Raw genomic sequence first — 20,067 nt, forward strand, 5'->3', positions numbered from 1 at the left:
GGACTGTGTTTATGATGGAGTCATCTTCGAAGGTGTTCACCTAGAAGGAAGTGATTCAGGTACATAAGCACGGAAAGACTAATGGATAAGTGATAATAAGACTATCACTCAGATTTTACAAATAAAAAAAAAAATTGTGATGAAAGTCATATGTTGCTTTAAATGTAAAAAGCAGAAAAGGCTTTCTATAGTCACTTCTCATATCATTAACATATAGTTACCCTTTATGTGAATGTGTTGGTAGTTCACCTATTCTTGTAGCATTCAGGATATTGCAGGGCAGATTGAAATGCTCCATGGGCCGTTGTTTTCCCAAGTGTGACTTCATATCAGTGGGTTTTTTCAAAAGCAGCAATGAGTGGAAAGAAGAATCATTTTACAGCCAGCTCTTCATACCACCTTTACGAAGAAATTCCCCAAGGGGAACCCCTGCTCTCTGTGACTCATCTGATTAAGTGGCCCAGTCGTGGATACACAATTCAAAATGGTATCAAACTGTCACTTGGGGATGCACACGATCGAAAATGAGGCAGATACCACTGCTCTGGGTTTAACCTAAACAGACACCATCTGTATCAAAACTCCCCGTCGCCTTTTGCCTCCATCATTTCCTCCGGTTGATATATGACTTCAGTGGAAGAGAGCGCTTCTGTTATGTCAAGACAGACAGACAAAAAGAAAAAAGGCACGCACATGGGGAAACCTGGAACACTTAAGCATGCTGGTATGAGTAATGGGTGTACCCAAATGGGGTCACTGTGGTATTTTCACGCTAAACGTACCCACCATTAGCCAATGCCAGAGGGTCCCGCAGAGCCCCCCTGTGCACTATTAACCCACTCACAGGCCCGGTGGGCTGGGAGTATGGGGGATACAGGAGTTTTAGCCTGAAGGAATAGCCATGCGTGTCTGTGAAGGTGCTTGTACCCACAAACATATAAAGCCAGATAAATGTGAGCTGTTGCCAGCGCTGACATGTGTGTGTATGTGTTTGTGTGTTTGTTTCCATGTCAGTAAAGGCAAACTGCCTGGAATGCGCTCCCACATGCAGTCAGATGAATGAAGCCGTGGGGTCGGAGTTGAGCTGTGACAGTGGCAGCTGTCAGCACTGTGGTGTGTGTGATGTATGAGCTCATCCGTCACTGAGAACCCCTTTGAGTGCGGAGGGTGTAGAATAGTCAACCAATATCTAATGCCAGGTTTTATGCAGAATTATTTCAGCATTTAATTGTTTTGCGCAGTTTAATTCCCACTTCTTCCTGTTTTTTTTTTTTTTTATTATTTATGTTTGAACAGATGAGCGATACTGGGTAAATATTAGATTTTTGGCTTTCCTCATTTTCTCGATTTTAATGATGCAAATGTTTGCCTGGAAAAGACCTAGAAATGGAAAAGAAAACACATGTAGGGTGTGCAACTGCAAGATTAAAAGTGTTACCCCAAATCCATTTGACAGATATATAAATCGATAAAACAAAGGCAGCTTTGCTGTGTTATTGCAGATGTTGGCAAAAATATATGTATATCTAAATGTAATATATATACAGTTTGTAGGCTTGGTCATCTGGATGGTGTTCAATGTAAAACACACAGTTACAAACATATACATATTTATATGCACACCTCTGAGCAGCCTCAAGAACGCCGATAGAATACCAGGGGACACAGTGGTGCAACAGTGCAAACATACTGCCAGTTGGCCACACCTGAGACAAAAAATGAGACAGCTGCAGAAGAGAGACACTCTGACACACATGCAAAGTGTGTGAATATTTATTTTTGTGAAAGAGAAGGAGAGAGAAAGAGCCAGAGAAAGCCTTTATGTTTGTGTAAACTGAGATAAAGCCCAGGGGATACAATAAAAGAGTAGAATGCTGACAAAGAGAACTCAAACAACTCAAATGACTCAAAATAAAAGAAATTCCTTGCAGACTAAAGTTGCTGATGCTCTGTATACTTCATTCCATTTCAATCCATACCCTCATGTCTTGATTACTGGGTGGTTAAAATAGATCTGAATAATAGATGCAGAATTGTAGAAAAATAAAGCTCTGCTGGCCTGTGAAATCACAGTTGATAACAGTACTTTTCTAAAGCCTACAGTTATACCTCTGCTATGTTTACATGCACAGCATCCAAACTAATGTGTTTTCCTTGTAGTTTTCTCTCGTCAGATGGATGCTCCCATTCTACCATACAGGAACATCAGCATCACATGACCAGATTTCAGAAAATATTCACAGCTGACCATTTCTGAATTGCTTCATACTTTTAGAAAATGGTTTTAATAGTTTCACTAAAAAAACATAACACATTAGTCATAGAGATAATGGGGAAAAAAACACATCAAACCAAAATTTTACAGATGTGATGGGCTTTACCAGGTCAAACTGACTTTGAAGCACTTGTTTCTTTGAACAGCTCCTGGAATTTTCATACATTTATCATGTATTGTTGAAAAGTAGTGACTTACTGGAGTTAGTTATCTTCTTCACTCATTTTTACAGTCAAATCAGTGTCATGCCTATTTTCAAAGCCCTGATATCTCAAAAAATGATCAAAATATAAAGCTGGGATTTTGTATGGTATTTACTAGGATTGATAATACTATTCTCTGAGAGTATGAAGCAAATCAGAGATGGTCATTTGGGACGTTTTAGGCAATTTCACATGGACCAACTCATGCCTGACACCCATATCACCTCACCATTCACATATACTGGAGAAGCATGCTGAAGTAGAGTCTGAAGTGTTTCCAAAATTCAGTTTTAGACTCACTAAGACCCTTACATGTGGATGCCAGATATAAATGTAGCAAAGGTTATGTCTTTCATAGTTTCATTTTGATATGTGGTATTTGGTGATATCTGGTGGTGAATTTTCAGACTGGACTTCATAGAATACGCCTCAGCCTTCACTACAGTGGCCACAGAATGATAACGACAGGGCAGAGAAGGATAAACGACTCACTCTAAGGTATGATTATTTTTATGACCCCGCCACCCAAAGGGGAGGCAAGGGGTATTGCTTTTGTTTCAGGTTGTTTGCTTGTTTGTTTCTTTGTTAACACTCTAGCAGCAAAACTATTGGTTGATTTCATAAAATTCTAATGAATTTTTTTAAATCTTTTTTTTTCCCCATTGACTTATAATGGGCAAAACTTCACATGTCTGTAGCAGCAAAACTATTATTTGAATTCATACCAAATCGGGTTTATGGATTGCCAGTGACCCAGAATAGATGTCATTATATTTTGAGAAAAGTAGGTCAAAGTTCAAATTTAAAAAAAAAAATCTTTTTTTCCCCCATTTACTTATAATGAGGGAAATTTCACATGTCTGCAGCAGCAAAACTATTGGTTGAATTCATACCAAATTTGGTTTATAGATTGCCAGTGACCCAGAATATATCTCAACACATTTTGGGAAAAGTAGGTCAAATTTAAAAATTCTAATGATTTCTTTTTTTTTTTTTTCCCCCATTGACTTATAATAGGCAAAACATCACATATCTGTAGCAGCAAAACTATTATTTGAATTCATACCAAATTGAGTTTGATACCAGAATAGATGTGGTTACATTTTGGAAAAAGTAGGTCAAAATCCAAATTTTTTATGAATTTTTAAAAATCTTTTGTTTTCTCCCATTTACTTATACTGACCGACATTTCAAATGTCTATAAAAACATCAATTTTGTTTCAATTTACTTCAAACTTGCCACATATATAGAGGTAATTGATATGCTGGCATCATCATATGAATAGGCATGATGACATCAGCTGGATCGATGCCAAATAAGCTAAAATATGTGCGAGGGGCAGGGTTTGTTGTGCCTGACACCACTTGTTTTATGATTGTAATTGTTTGGTTTTAATACATTAGTCATGTAAATTAGTACAAAATACAGCTTTATCTGACTAAAATGTGGAACACGCCAATATTATTCGGGGTTTTTTATTTTCTACGTGTATCCAGAATACCTTATTTAGGGTTTTTGCTGCAGTTTACAACATATCTGCCTTGTGTTGCACACAATCCAAAGGACAAGAATTTTTCTGGAGAAGGGATGTGTGGCCAAAAGAATAGCCCTTCATTTCTGGTTAGAGGGAGAAAAACACCAACACTTGCTGACCTTTCCAAGAAGGTAGTTTAAGGAATGAAAGAGGGAGGGAGGCTTGGTTTGCGTGGTTGAACAAGTCCACTACCACCAGTAGGAAACGTCTGACAAAATCCTATTGTGAGGAAAAGAGCCAAATTGGCACAAGCAATTTTGGGTATTTTTTCATATATTGATGTGATACAGGACATTCTGCAGCATTAATAACTGTTCAACATCCAGGTGCATGTAAACAGGATTGTGTTAGTGGAATATATCATTTCATTATCCACATTAGCCCATAAGGACCCAGTGTGACTTTTGTGTCAGTTCCCAAATGATTTTTTTCTTTCTATTCAACATTTCCTAAGAGATTTATCACCATATATTATAATATTATCCTCTGAATTTTGCAGTTTTTCCAGTGAAAATCCTCTATTTTCCTAAGTTTAATTCACTGATCATGTAAATGTTCATAAAAGCTCAGATTGAAGTCAAAGGGTATTACATAAAATCAGAAAAAAAAAATGAAGACAAAGTGATTTAAAAGTATGGATGACACCATGTGGTGTTAAAATGATGGCTCTTAATTTAGAAATCACTTATTTTTCTGCTTTAATGTGCATTTTTTTGTAATACTTTACCAATTTTTATGGGTTGTTAATGAACTACACTTAACCCATAAAGACCCAGCATTACTTTTGTGTCAGTTCCCAAATGAATTTTCCTATTTATTTAATCATTCTTAATTGATTTATCACCACTTATTAAATATTATTCCCTGTATTTTGTGTTTTTTAGTGTAAGTCATGTATTTTCCTATATTTAATTTACTGATCTTGTAGATGTTCATAAAAGCTCAGATTAAAGTTGTGTTTTTTTATATCAGACACAGAAAAAACTGAAGAAAAAGTGATTTTTTTCAACAAAATACATCATTAACTGAACATAAACCATGTGCGTTAATCCAACGCCATGGATCCAACTCTATGGGTTTTACTGTTGAATCAATGTTATAGAAGATGACAGTGTTTCCACGGTAACCACGGAACCTCTGAACATCCAAATGGGTCATCTCTGATGATCATGAAAAGATGAATAACTGTATTTTACATCAATTATTTACAATTAATGGATCAACAGTTTAGATCAGTAGATGCTTTTGGTCGACAGCGTAGGTCTTTTTTAGGTCTTTATGGTTTAACAGCTCAGAAGAAATGCTGTGTTTTTTTCAGAATAAGGGCAAAAATTGGATATTTGGTGCACTTCAGCTTAGTCATGGTCTTGATCTTCTGTATCGGAAATATTACGAGTCTTGTGTACCATGTGTCTTTGATATAAAATGTAACAGTGAGGAAAGTCTTACCTCATATCCCTATACTTACTTCCCCTGAGGCTCACTCAAACACACCGAGCAGTCGTCACCAGGATCCTTTTATGGCTGTCCATCCTGTCCTCGTGAATTACATCTCACATAATTTCCACCTTTGTTCATGCATGGCGGTGCCAGGAGCCCTATGCCTGACATGAGTATAAATCAAAGAGCAGTTAACTGTTCAGATTAAGGTTGCCGGATGCACGCCATCGTTGTAGTCACGAACGTTCACCTTAACACTGTGCGCACACGCAAAGCCAATCGGAAGGCTTGACAAGTGCACATAAGCATGTTTTATACAGCTTGCTTTATGGCTAGACGTGTTTGCATCAATCAAGTTTGAAGAGAACATGCCCTTCAAATCTGTATGTCATATGCTCCTACAACACAATGAGATAAAGATACAGCATAGATGTTTGCTTCTGAGGTCGGTTCTATCTCCCAAAATGCTGCTGTATACGCTATAGTTGCTGGCATACACACCAAGAAAGTCAAAGAGTAACAAGCAACGAAACAAACAGGAAAATAAATCATCTGTACTGAATCTATTCCTGTTGTTGTGGATATTTGCTTGTATTATTTTTCTTTGTCCTTTGCAGAAGGTTTTGTGTCATCCTATGGGGTTCCGCTGCACCAAGTGACAGAACACTTTGTTTTGGGTTGCATTTCAAGGGCTATGGAGAAAAAAAAAAACAACAAAAAAACAAAAACATACACACACACCCACACAGGCAGTGACTCATGCGGCAAACACATGTTTGCATAACTCAAAATAATTGCATAGCATCTATCTCCAAAAATCTAGTTATTCCCTGCTCTTCCTTTTCTCTCACCCTTCATTTTTTTTTAACCTTGAAAGACACAAACAAGAAAACCAATAAAGTCCACGACTCTGAAACGGCAACAGCACAGTAACACCACACATCATGAAATGTTATTAACAGCACCACCCAGTTTTCTTTGAGGTGAGCCAGCTTATATGCACAACATCCACAATCCACTTATTCACAGCAACCAAAGGAAAATATAACCAAAGGCCCATTTCTGTGGACAATATTCTGAGATACCTATTAGATTTGCAGAAACGTGTAACGCTGTCTCATAATTAACTGTATTCTTCACCGACAAATGCCCTTTTGCGTGAGAGTGCTGCTTTCATTTCTTGATCTTAGCCTTGCACACATTATGGTACTTACTTTTTTGTGGCTTAAAGTGTAGTGACCATCTCTTCATCACCACTGGTTAATGGGATGTTGCCATTAGCAACTCAAGTAACACCTTTGCTTTGCAGCAAGATGTAAAAGAAAAAAAAGTGGAACATTGTGGGTTGGTAGAGCAAAATGGTACGTGGCAAAGAGTGGGATGGCGTGTATTTTGCTCTGTGTGCTCCGTGCTGTTGCTGTCAAGTGTAGGTGTGCTTTTTTTCGTCCTGTTTTAAACAAGGAATGCTGTCGAAGGCCGAGTCATGGAGTACACTTCAATCCCAAAGGCTGTACACTGTATTTTACTTTCAGTCCAGGTTGGCTTGATTCATTATTTTTTTGATCCTCCAGGCTTCTCAGTGTCTCTATCACTCTGCCTTGTATGCAGCTGATGGTCTCTGAGGCAGCAATATTCAGTGTTAATGCATCACTAGCACTTGTCAGGCCTGTTGGAATAGATTTTGAGGAGGATGTGAAAGGACACATGCTGGAGGAAATGAAGAACCCAAGGCATACACTATGGTCTTATTGACAGACTGTGCAAGCCCTTCGTAGTTTTCTCACTGCCTTTCTCTTGCTCTTTGTGAACATATTACATGCACAAAAGAGCAAAATCTCAAATAAATAAAAAAATAAACAAACAAACAAACAAACAAACAGTTTATTAATCATAAAGATAGTATGCCCTCCTCAAAACCCTCTTAACCCTGTAAAACCTGAACCATTAACTCACTGACAGAAAATTCCAGTTCTTTGAAACCGGAGCCTTTATTGGTCCTTCTGAACAACCAAAAAAAAGTTTTTCAATTCATTATTATTATTATTATTATTATGCCCTTCAGTTAGAGGATTTGGAGTCCATATTCATGCAGTCATCTCAGTAAAATCAGTTCTCAAAGACCTCACATATCTCACCCATCCCTCCCAGTGTTGCACAAAAGAATCCATCTTCAAATTTACAGTACAGGTTATTCTTTCCATCCTATAAATTCCCATGGTTATGTCTATCCAATTATTTATTGTGCGTTCTTCTTGTGTCATACATCGTTTAGTTATTGCTTTTCTTCCTGCAGCTAGTAATATGCTGAATAAGTATCTATTTATGTTTTTGACCTCTGGAGACATGTATCCCAAATATATGTTTTGAAATCAAAGGGCAGATAGGCATTAACCCTGTAAAGCCTGAACCATTAAATCATTGACAGAAAATTCCAGTTCTTTGAAACCGGAGCCTTTATTGGTCCTTCTGAACAAGACAATTTTTTTTTTTCAATATCAATTTCCATGTATGAGTTTCAATTTTGTATCATATTTGATACATTGGGTCTCAATGCTCAAATATTATAATTTTTGAATAAACAAAAACATAATGTAACACAAATATGTCTAACAAATTGGTAATTCCTTTTCAAAATTGTCAAAGTTCTGCCTCCTTCCTCACTAATGACAATCTTGTAGCGTCACTGGAAAGGCCTCTGGTGAATGAATTCCTCCCCCCTGGTGGATTATCTGTGTATTGCATGTATCTAATTGTATACATCAGGTTTTTTAAGAAAAAAATATCACACTGATCATGTAGAGGGCTTCAAAACTCATGTATCAAATATGATACATTTGGTGTGATAGGGTTAAATAAATAAGCATCTTGTCTTTAAATTACATCATCAGTTATTAGACCCAGGTAGATAGTTCGTGGGTGCATTGGAATTTTATAATTTAAAATGACCCCCATTGTCTGAACAACACTGTTCCACAACATAAATAAAAACATTTTTAATGCTGCTAATCTGATGTTTTCTCACATTTTAACATACTCTAATACTACTTATAACTCACTTCATGGAAAAAATATGCAAAAAAACCAAAAAAAACAAAACCTTTTAATTTATTGTATACATCAAGTTTTTCAAGAAAAAATATCACACTCCCTCTATCATGTAGAGGGTGTCAAATCTCTTGTATCAGATATGATAGGTTTAGTGCTATAGGGTTAATCTAGAACATTTTGTCACAGCAATAATCTTAAATAGATAATACCAAACCCATGGTATATGCACAGGTGTGGGACTATTATTATCATCCTGTGGGAGTGTCTCTCTGTGATTGTGTGTAATATGTGCACAAGCACTTTACATTCTTTGTCTCATTATATTCCATATATAATTATCCCTCGTAGGCTTCGATAATGAGACTCCATGGCATGTCATGCTCTAGGCACTTTTGAAACTTTATAGGCCTAGTTATGGTACACTCAGGATAGGAGTATAATCACATAATTTAGACTGACTCATGAAAACTGCAGAGCCAATGTTTTCTTTCATTAGATATGTCATTTCTATATGTACACTAGTGATTGTGTAAAGCTAGTGTTGTGGTACACTGTCATATGTACAAGGTGCTACTACACATACTAAGAACATTACTTTGGTTTATAATTGAACACCGGGCATCACATACATACAGGATGTCCCAAAAAAATTTATACACACTTTAAATAATTGAGTAGGTGTTTATTAACCCTTTCATGCATGAATTATGAGAACCTTAATCAAGATTTTTTTTTTTCCTGAGTGTTTTTATTCCTCTTTAGGCATGAAAAAAAACAATGTGATTTTTATTTATTTATTTATTTTTTTTAAATCAACCTGTTTTTCATGGAGTTACAAAAATGTCCACTCAGCTACACCATGAACTTTATTCTTGAAGCAAAGGAACATGTATTTAAAACCCAATATCATAAAGTGATATGAAAACAGTGAAATGAAACCATCTTTAATGCAGCTAATCTGATGTTTTCTCACATTTTAACATATTCTAATACTAGTTATTACTCACTTCATGGAGATAATATGCAAAAAATAAATATTAACAATTGATTTCCACTCAAGAACCAATCAAGAACAGCAAAGTTACAATAATGGTATGAACTGGAGTTTATGAGACGATGCATAACGGTCCACTGTGTTGGTTGATATGGAACTAAAACAACAAAACCCATGAATATACAAGAGTAAAGCTGTAGAGTAACTGTCCACTGTAGTGACCACTATGCATGAAAGGGTTAAAATGTATTTAGATTTCAAAATGTAATAGAATTTACAAACATCATTTTATTGTTTTGTCACCGCCTGTTCTCAAGCTGAAGTGCGTTCTGGAACAGACACTGCTGACAACACAAAGCAATGGAATCGCACACATCACGAAATAATTCCCTTGGTACTTGTGTGCATTCATGTTCAGTGGCTGCTCTCAATTCAGCGACGGTTGCAGGTCTCATAGTGTAGACTTTGTCTTTTAGGTATCCCCATAAAAAAAGTCTAGGGGTGGGAGGTCTGGTGAACTTGCCAAACAGGTGAATTGGACGGAGGGGTTTTGTTCAATACCCTCCGTGTTCACCAGACCTCACACCACCAGACTTTTTTTATGGGGATTATTATTATTATTTTTTTTACAATTAAGGAAAACTCTGTGGGCAATCCTTAATTTTGACAGATTGGAAGACTGCAGGTGATCTACTGTAACTCCAAGTAATTCACACACAACACTGTCAATAATCTGTTTCATGTCTGCAGACAGTGCATTAAGGGCCGATGCAGACCCGAGGCCTCGGAGTCGGTGTGGAACCACTGCAGTGCACAGAGGGGTGTAGCTCCACTGGTGCAGAATGATCCTATGCTGCAGGATATCCTCCCAGTACAGCAAGCCCTCACAAACTTCCACATTCAGAGAGTCTTGCCAATTTCTGATCACTTCTCCAGGCAAATGTTTCCTTGCAAATTTTGTTTATGGTTCCCATCTCCAGTGTGGCAAAAGAACGCAACTTCAGTGCTTAGAACAAAATAACAGGGCACACAGCAGACACAAAACCAAAATGATGAAAGCCACCTACATGTGTAGTTCTGGAAAACTGTACTGGTCATAATGGCGTGATGTTTTAGTCAGGAATAATTTATCTTTTTCAAATGTTGACATCAAAAGTAAATGTGAAGTCGGTGTGTGCATATCCAGGGTGCGATTTGTCAAAAAAAACAGAAAGGGGGGATGTTTTGTTCTTGTTTTTTAATCATGTTTAAACAAGCACTCAACAGGCCTAATTTTTTTTAGGTTAACGGTAGGCCCTATTACATGTCAAACAGTTGGACATTCTTGTTTAATGCAAACAAAATTACATGACACATTTAATTTTCTGCGACAGCCACACCTGCGATGTGGGAGATGGTCTAATTAAGTTTCAGGACCATGGATACAGGGCGATCACGAGAACATGATAGAAGATTTATGGTGAATGAGCAACTTAATCAGATTGTAAAACATAACATAAAACCTAATCAATTAAGATTTCACTTCATGTCAAACTAATTCAGCTATTTAGACTAAGTAAACAGTTTGCTCTGATGTCAGACTGAGTTGAACATGTACATTGGCGCCTGCCGATGTACGTCCGTACAGCCTGCTGTGCATACCTCAAAAGTACTGAGTGACATTTGAGAGAGAGAGACTGATATATACAGAGAGACATAGGTAAGGAATGCAATGTACTTAAGTGCATGGGGACGTTTGTGAATTCTGAGACTGCTGACAGTTCGGTTCAGGTGAAAGTTAGTGCCAGTAATGTAGGATATGCATGTAAGAAACTCGGTCACAACCTGCCTGTTATTTCAATTGTTTTTAATCATTGACGGGGTTCTTCCCCCCTGAGGATGAACTTCATTCAGCAGAAGTAAGGATGTAAAAACCGGAGGGGAGTTTGATCCCAACCATCCCCCCAACAAATCACACCCTGTGCATAACAGAGCATTGTCTAAAAAGGATGATAGTTGTGAGAAAAAACTCAATTCATTTCCAGTCAATTCAGTTTTATTTGTACAGCCCTATATCACAGCAAAGTTGCCTCGCAGGGCTTTACAGAATTAGTTGAATATGAATATGAAAATAAACAGAAGAAATAAACAGTGGATGACGGAAATGGGTTAATGTCCTAGGCACCCCCCCGTCTTTAGACCCTCCTTCTTGGTAAGGAAAAACTCCAAAAAGCCAGTGGGAAAAGAGAAACTTCAGGGAGAATCACAGTGAAGACCAGATCCTCTCCCATGGACGGACAGGGGTCACTAACCCTGGTCCTCAAGATCTACTGTTCTGCATGTTTTAGATCAGGGGTATCAAACATGCGGCCCGGGGGCCAAATGCGGCCCCCCAAAGGGTCCAGTTCGGCCCCTGGGATGTTTTTGCCAAGTTCAAAAATTCCACAGTCTTGAATTGAATTAAGCAAAAAAAAAATTAAGCTTGAATTAAGGAAAAAATCTTGAATTAAGCCAAAAAAAAAAAAAAAATCTTCAATTAAGTAAAAAAAAAAAAAAAAAAAACTGAATTAAGCCAAAAAAAAAAAAAAAAAATCTTCAGTTAAATTAAAAAAAAAAAAATCTTGAATTAGGCCCAAAAAAAATCTTCAATTAAGTAAAAAAAATAATAATAATAATAATCTTGAATTAAGCAAAAAAAAAAAAAAATCTGCAATTAAGTAAAAAAAAATTCTTGAATCAACCCCAAAAAATCTTCAATTAATTAAAAAAAAATCTTGAATTAAGCCAAAAAAAAAACTTCAATTAAGTAAAAAAAAAAGTGAATTAAGCAAAAAAAATAAAAATAAAAATCTTCAATTAAGTAAAAAAAAAATCTTCAATTAAGCCAAAAAAAATCTAGAACTAACATCTTAATTTTTTTCCTTTGTTTTAGTGCAAAAAAAAAACCATTAAATTATGAAAATATTTATATTTACAAACCTATCCTGTAACACTAAAATGTGAATAACCTGAACAAATCTGAACAACCTGAAATGTCTAAAGAAAATTAAGCACCATTTTAACAATTTTTCTGCCTGTTGCTCAGTATTTAGTGTCTTTATAGATCTGATCCATAATGCACATGGACAAATGAGACGTTGAGGAATATTATTGTTAAAATTGCACTAAATTTTCTTACGTTTTTTAATTTAAATTTGATTTTTTTCTGGGGGTTTTTTTTTTTTTTTTTTGGTTAGTTTATAAAAGTAAGTATTTTCATAATTTAATGTTTTTTTTTTTTTTACACTAAAACAAAGACAAAAATTTGGAGTTGTCATTATTTATAGGTTATTATGTTTTCTATCTTACTGGTCCGGCCCACTTCAGATCAAATTTAGCTGAATATGGCTCCTGAACTAAAATGAGTTTGACACCCCTGTTTTAGATGTTTCCCTCTTCCAACACACCTGATTCAGATGATAAGTCTGTCATCAAGCTCTGCAGAAGCCTGATAACAACCATCAGGTGTGCTGGAAGAGGGAAACATCTAAAACAGGGGTGTCAAACTGGTCCTCAAGAGCCAGTATCCTGCATGTTTTAGATACTTCCCTCTTCCAGCACACCTGGTTTAATTAATGATCAGCTAATCATCAAGCTCTGCAGAAGCCTGATAATGATGTAATGGCTTCCAGGTGTGATGGAAGAGGGAAAAATCTAAAACATGCAGGATAGTAGGATAGTAGATTTTGAGGACCAGGGTTGGTGACCCCTGCTGTAGATGAAACCATCATTTGAAACATTAGAATGATCAATAAATAATGATTCTGAGTGAGTGCAGTTGGTGTGAGGCTAAAGATCCAAAGTAAGTGCATCACCCAGAGTTGGATCTTGTGCAGTTCTGTAGTTGCACTGTCATAAAACCTTAAATCAGTGGTTTCCAACCTTTTTTGGCTCGTGACCCAATTTTAACATCACAAATTTCTGGCGACCCCAGACATTCAAAACAGAGACTTTTTTTTTTTTTTGCTAAAATTAATTTGTTTTTGATCATGTAATACAGACCTGATCAAAATCTTAAGACCAGTTGAAAAATAGCTAGAATTTACCTTTTGCACATTTGGATCTTAATGAGGTTTTAAGTAGAGCTACAATATACAAAAGCAAGAAGGGGGAGTGAGACAAAAAGCACTTTGAAAAAGTAATTTATTGAAAACAACAAGTAAACTGAAATAGGCTGTTTATCAGCTGATCAAAAGTTTAAGACCGCAGGCTATAAAAGCCAAAATCTGCTCAAAATTCTCATTTTCTGTCGGGCATTCACACGGTCATGCCCTCCTGATGGCTAAAGCTAAGAAGCTTTCTCTTCTTGAACGTGGTCGGATCGTCGAGCTGCATAAGCAAGGCCTCTCGCAGCGTGCCATTGCTGCTGAGGTTGGACGCAGTAAGACAGTCATTCTAAATTTTTTGACAGATCCTGAGCATTATGGAACAAAAAAGTCAAGTGGTAGACCCAAAAAAATTACACCTGCGCTGAGCCGGAGGATCCGATTGACTGTCCGTCAAGACACAGGGCGGTCCTCGACCCAAATTAAGGCCCTTACTGGTGCCGACTGCAGCGCAATAACCATCAGACGGCATCTGCGGGAAAAGGGTTTCAAAAACAAAAACGAATTCAAAGACCTCGTCTCCTACAACGCCACAAAACTGCCCGTTTAGACTTTGCCAGGGAGCATCAAACATGGGACACTGAAAGGTGGAAAAAAGTTTTATTCTCTGATGAGAAAAAATTTAACCTTGACAGTCCAGATGGCTTCCAACGTTACTGGCATGACAAGGAGATCCCACCTGAGATGTTTTCTACCCGGCACAGTGGAGGGGGGTCCATCATGATCTGGGGTGCTTTTTCATTCAGTGGAACACTGGAGCTTCAGGTGGTGCAGGGTCGTCAAACGGCGGCGGGTTACGTGCAGATGTTGCAGCGGGCATCCCTCATGACTGAGGGCCCTCGTCTGTGTGGTAACAGCTGGGTTTAAAAACAGGACAACGCTGCCGTTCACAATGATCGCTTGACCAAGGACTTCTTCAGGGAGAATAACATCACTCTTTTGGACCATCTCGCATGTTCCCCTGATTTAAATCCCATAGAGAACATTTGGGGATGGATGGCAAGGGAAGTTTAAAAAAATGACCATCAGTTCCAGACAGTTGATGCCCTTCGTGAAGTCATCTTCACCACTTGGAGCAATATTCCCACCAGCCTCCTGGAAACACTCGCATCAAGCATGCCCTAATGAATTTTTGAAGTGATTAACAAGAACGGTGGAGCTACTCATTACTGAGTCCTACTGAGAACATTTTTTGTTCTGGTTTGGAGAGTTTTTTGTAATTTTTTGAGCAATGGTCTTAAACTTTTGATCAGCTGATAAACAGCCTATTTCAGTTTACTTGTTGTTTTCAATAAATTACTTTTTCAAAGTGCTTTTTGTCTCACTCCCCCTTCTTGCTTCTGTATATTGTAGCTCTACTTAAAACCTCATTAAGATCCAAATGTGCAAAAGGTAAATTCTAGCTATTTTTCAACTGGTCTTAAGATTTTGATCAGGTCTGTAGTTTGCTATAATATGTTGCAAATAAACATTAATTTTACATGACAATTTAGGTTATATAGTGTATATTTTTATTAGTAAGTTTTGTTTTTTTTTAATTTTTATCAATTACTAGAAATTTCAGGCAATCTCATTTGAATTCCAGGTGATCCTACATGGGGTCCCAACCCTAAAGTTAAAAAACACTGCATTAATTGCTCACAATCCCCTTTTTAAGTTGTTCGGTACAGTCTGTTCTTTCTCAAACTGATCAAATTTTGCACCACAAACATCTGAAACCAGCGTTCAAAGGGGTTGAACTGAAATGAAGAGGAAGGAGAGTCTTATTTAGAGGCTCACCTGGGGTCTATATCCACCCGCAGCACAAAAGTTTGCATTGGAATAACGTCGATGCTTTTACAGTGAAACCTTGCCACTTTTGTAATTTTTTTTTTTTTTGTCTTTTTTTTTTTTTTTTTTTTTATCAATTACTAGAAATTTCAGGCGACCCCATTTGAATTCCAGGAGACCCCGTACCCAAGGTTGAAAAACACTGCCTTAAATGAAATGGATTAAAATGCTACATTTAAATCCACATGTAACATTATCCATTAGAATTATTTATGCTCACATTGTTCCAAATGAAACTGAAAATCCTACGTTTTCAGTGTGAGTGATTAATTTTCAACCAAAATAACTCAGATACCCTTGGCTATAATGCCTTCAATGCCACACTTCAGACTTAAAACTAAGTCTCAGCCAAAATGTTTATGGTGATGCGGCTTCTCAAACACACAGGCATGGTGGAAAAGATTTCACAAAGATGGAACATTATTAAATGTGGACAGTTTCCAAACCCATACAGGCAAGAATGTAGAGGTTTGTCAGCTGTGCCCTTAAGGTGAAGAAAGTGCTCCTGTAATAGAAAGGTTGTTTGTCACTCAAATCAGCAAGAAAAAGGCTTAAAAGTTTTTCAAAGATTTCTTCTGTTACTTTGATCATGACTCCGTCTGTGCAAACCTCAGCCTCTTCAGTTTCCACTCCTTCTCAAGGTCACCATTTCTGTTGGAGTGTTTCTGTAGATGGACTCCTTTTTCAAAGATCTTTTGTTGTTTTCTCACCATCCTTTCTTCCCTCTTCCTTATTGTTTTCATCTCGTCTCATCCTCTCCTCATCCTCGTCCACTCCTTCAGCGGCTTTGTTACTTTCCTAATCGCCCATCTTGCACATCTCAGTCTACTTCAGCAGGACAAGTGCATGAATGGTGAACTGAATCAAGGAAAAGAATTCTGTATTTTTCTTGCTCTCCATTGTCATGTCCTTCAATCCTCCATTATATCCATTCATCTGCATGCCTCTGTCTTTCCTCTGCAGACAGCCCCACCAACCTCTTCAACATCCTGATTTCCATTTCTAGTTCTTTTTTGAACTTTTACAAGAAATTTACGGTCAATTACACCTCTGTCAGATCTTCATTTTTTTCCCTGTAACTTCTGCATTAAAGTACGGAGAAATCCAAAATGTATTAGTCAGAATGGTCACTCAGTGCAGCGATCACAACCTCCTGCTCAATAAAGATAAAACCCAAAAGTAGAAAAGTTATTAAACTGTTCAGTTGAACTTTAAAGTTTTAGGTATAAAAGTTTAGTCTTACCTTTACATTTATACCTTATGGTTTGTCTGAAAAAAGGAAATGTTGAATAGTTTTAAAAGATAACAAAATAAACCAGACTGAACTTCGAGCAAAGACAATTCAAGAGATCCATGTGGCAACAGTTTGAAAGTGAGGCCAGCATGGACATTTCTTTCTTTGTAATACCGTTGATGGCAACTAGATGGTGGCTTCAACGAAGACTTAAAATAACCTTCTCTCTTGCAATAAAAACTCAATTATTTGTCAATTTTAAAAGATTCTGTTCCCCCAGCATGTGATGTGAATTTTTTTTTCCTCACCAAACTTTCTACAGTTTATGTGTTAGTGTCAGAATTAGGGATTGGAATTGAGAACCGGTTCTTTTTGAGAACCGGATCCCAGTATCTTGACTCCTTGGAATCGTTTGCCTGCCTGCTTAACAATTCTGCTTATCGATTCCCTCTTCACTGCGCAGGCGTGATGACGTCATAAGCACGCTGCATTGTTTTGGTCAGAACAAAGCCAACATGGCGTTGAGGCAGAAAGAGTCTAAAAAGACGACACCAGGGCCACTTGTAAAGCTTCCAGTTTTTCAAAGGGGTAAAATCGCACCAATATGCTCAAACATTTGTCCACAGCATGTGACTCATTTACAGGAATATCACGTATTTGATGCACTCTTTAGCGATGCTTGTGAATCTAGCAGCAGAGCGAACACCAGGGCGTCATCCAGGCCCGGTTCTGGTGTGGGCAACAAACGTCTTGCCCCCTCAAATACAAATTTCCGGAGGTAGGGGAAAGGAAATGAGGTGCACAACAGTATATGCATACTGCATACGTTATATTTTCTGTGCAGAGGTGGAAATATAAAAGACAGTTAATGCAAACACACTCATTTGTACTCTTTTATTCCCTCACCCAATGAGAATTGATAAGAGAATCGATAAGGAATCAGATAGCAAGATAAGCAAAATCAATAATGGAATCGGAATCGTTAAATTCTTATTGATTCCCATCCCTAGTCAGAATGATGCCTTTTCACTAGTTAGCAACCTGTCAACCACAAGCAGGTCCCCAAATGAACACTCACATTAGGGTTTCCAAAGCATACCAAAAAAGCTTCTTTTTTTTCCCCAATAAACTTGCTGCAGTTTATCCTAATGTGTTGGAGCAATGCCTTTTCCCATACTATGTCCCATATATATCCTCTTCAGCCCTGTAAAACCTGACCCATTAAAAACTAGCCAAAAAATTTGATTTTTTAGCCTTTTTAACATAATTCAAACAAAAATTTTTGGCACATCATTTTGTTTATGATAAACTTTTTTGTATCACATTCGATTCATTGGGAGTTTTTTTTAGCAACTTTCTGCTCACAACTTAACTTTAGATACAAAATAAATTTTACCAGTAACATTTTGAAAATATTGAACATTTCAGGTATTTTATTTAAATACATCAACCTTTTTACAGCCTTTTTATTTACCTTGAATGGCAACATAATTTTAATATTTTTTCAACATTTTTCATACAGAATGTGAGTTGGATGATTTAACGATACCGGCCATATTGAAAAAGGCAAAAAAAACAAACAAACAAAAAAAAAAACCTTCCACTAGCTGTAGTGGGATCATGATGATCCACCGGGGAGCAGAAAACATGTATCGGGTCATATACAACAGATTTTTAAGGAAAGTATTGATCTTGTTGATAAGATAAAGGTCTCAGAACCTGGTGTAGCAAATATGATACACATGGATTTATAGTGTTAAATAGGAAAAGCAAAACCACAAAACTATTCAGTATTTTTGCAGTAAGCTTCTCAAAAACCTCCTCATCTCTTTGCTGTCAATGGGAAAAAAACAAAGAAAATGAACTGCTTCCTGTTTATACTGCTCCACCCAGTGTGCTGATGGTTGGCTGTAGGCACAGATTTAGACGGATTATTAACCTTCATCCTACCAAGTGGGGTCATTTATGACCCCAGACATTGTTTCATGTGTGTCATTGTGTGTTAAACTGAAACATTTATTCATGGTTTCAGGAGTTTGTTCCTTGTTGTCATCCAGTGTTTGTATTGTAAAAAGTTTTGGATTATCACATCAACGGAACTTGTTATGATGGACTGAGTGTCCGGGGTCATGGATGTCCCCAACATTTTTTTCCCAAATTGGCAGTATGTGTCTGATGACACATATGTTTTCGAACATACTTACCTGTAATAATCTATCTGTAACATGATATTCTTTTCCTTTACAGTGAAATAAATCCTGTCCTAGCACTTTCAAACATTCCATTTTAAATATTCTAATAAGGTTTTTCCCAGGACAACCACAGATTCTTTCACGATTATCTCTGGACCTGCTGCGGTGGTCCTGCCTCTTCCCTGCCCTCATCATCACCACTCACTTATCCTCAACCGCCTCCATGTGTCTCCCCCTACTCCCCCCTTCTCCCCCTCTCCCCCAGTCCCTATCTCTATCGCTCTCTCTTTTTCCCCTTCTCTACTCTCTCTCTTTAACCCCAACTGGTCAAGGCAGACGGCCATCCTCCAGGAGTCTGGGTCTGCTCGAGGTTTCTGCCTGTTAAAGGGAAGTTTTTCCTCGCCACTGTCACCAGTCACAAGTGTTTGCTCCTGGAGGATTCTGTTGGGTTTCTGTAGAATTGACTTAGAGTCTGGTTTTGACCAACTCTATATATAAAATGTCAAGAGATAACTTTCTTGTGATCTGGCGCTATATAAATAAAATTTGATTGATTGAGTGATTTAATTGGTTTTCCCCTGTAAGTCGCTTTGGAAAAAAGCGTCTGCCAAATGCGTAAACATAAACATAAACAAATATGGCTTTGAGAGGTAGACCTGCTCGATATACTGCTGCACAAGCATTTGTCAGATTAGTTGTTTGTTGATTGTTCCATTGACCATTTCACTATAAACATCACTACAAAATGTATTTTTATACTTTGGTTACATTGCTGCATACTAACTATTTGACTAAGTGACATATGACAATTTTTTTCAATTCATACTGAATTGCATCGAAAATAAGACTGGGGTCATAAAAGACCCCACTTGGTAAGTTTTGTATGTAAACTGTCATGGAGGTTAATGTATGAGAGTATATAGTGTTTTTTTGTTTGTTTGTTTGTTTTTTCGTTTTATAAGGAATTTGTTTCCTAGTTTTATAATTTTTACCAAATAATATTACCACTGAGTCCAATTAATTATTTGGTCACAACCAAAGAGAAAAGGCAAGGCTTCGAAAAAGACGTTCATAATCCAGTAGTTGATGTCCTTGTTTTATATGGTCTTTGAGGAGAACCTGTAGAGAACCATCACAGCTTTTTCTTTTTTTTTTCCATCCCCATTGGCAACATATGGAAAACACAGAATAT

Source organism: Sphaeramia orbicularis, chromosome 11 (genome assembly GCF_902148855.1).
Source record: "Sphaeramia orbicularis chromosome 11, fSphaOr1.1, whole genome shotgun sequence".
NCBI classification, from domain to species: Eukaryota; Metazoa; Chordata; class Actinopteri; order Kurtiformes; family Apogonidae; genus Sphaeramia; species Sphaeramia orbicularis.